Source organism: Nelumbo nucifera, chromosome 2 (assembly GCF_055504915.1).
Source record: "Nelumbo nucifera cultivar China Antique chromosome 2, China Antique-T2T, whole genome shotgun sequence".
Classification (NCBI taxonomy): domain Eukaryota; kingdom Viridiplantae; phylum Streptophyta; class Magnoliopsida; order Proteales; family Nelumbonaceae; genus Nelumbo; species Nelumbo nucifera.
The window spans coordinates 19,434,138-19,435,339 of NC_142650.1; positions in this window are offsets into that span (position 1 = coordinate 19,434,138).

Consider the following 1,202-nt stretch of genomic DNA (forward strand, 5'->3'; position numbering starts at 1 on the left):
TTTTTGCCCCGAGTACTCTTTAGGTGGTAGCTGCGGTTTGAGTAGCAAAGAGCTTTAGTAATTTCTCAAAAATCGTTCAGCCATCTAATGTTGGACGGTTGCAGGTGGTAGCCTACATGGACATCAGGTGTAGGTTTAGGTTGAGATCTGAATGTGGCAGTTGGGTAAAGCGCCAGTGCCAGGGCCCACATTTGTAGTGTCATAATAAGGGGCCCGTTTGGTGACAGCTGAAATGGCTGAACCGAATGTTTTGTTGTCTTTTTGTGAATATAAAGTCGTTAAGGAGGTTCTGAGTTCGTTAATGGCTGAAGCTGAAGCTGGACTTATTATTGTACTCTTGTATATTTATTATTATCGTTGTTTTATCCACAATGACAATAAATATAAATCATTCAGTTCAGTTCAGCCACTGGAGCCGTTTATCAACCGAATGGCTTATTGACCCAGTGACAGGATCTCCGTGTCCGTGGTGGTATAGGCAGACCTTACGTGCACCTCGCCTGCTCTCTCCCTTGTGTCGATTTCTTCATCAGCAGCTGAGCTCCAACCGTCCTCTGTTCTGTTCTACACTTCTACTCGTACTTCAGTTAAGAGATCCATGGTTGATCCGTCTTTGTTGGAATTGGATTAGCGGTTAGCCCATTGTTTGTACATTGTCCCCATACGCGGTACGCCATGACTCATGAGTTTGATTTGAAGTTTTGAACTATGGAGGCATTTTTCAGAACCACTGCTCTCTACGCGTTTAGTGTTAAAAAGAAGGGTATCCAAAAAGCACCAAATCATGTATTATTAGCCCAGGTTCACGTACGTGGTGGCGGAACCCTTGAACTCGTAACCAAATGATGGTACTATATTACTATTGCTTCTTTTTTTTTTTTCTAATTTTAGTTTTCTATTTCCTTTTATTTTTTATATTTTTTTTCACTTAATGAAGTGGTATTTCTCTCTGAACCAGAAACTAAATGTTGAGAGAATTGGACCAGGCATAAACCCAAAATGGCATTTTTTGGCAAAAAATAAAGTGGGTCAATACATAGATTGCAGAAGAGGATGGCCTTTGTGCAATAGCTGGGTTGCTCCATTGAGATCTGGGTGACTAGTGTTCAAATCTTGGAAAGAGCCTCTTTACGTGCTGAGATAAGGCTGCATATATCTCTATCCATGGTTTTCAAAATCAGACCAGACCAGACGGTTGGATT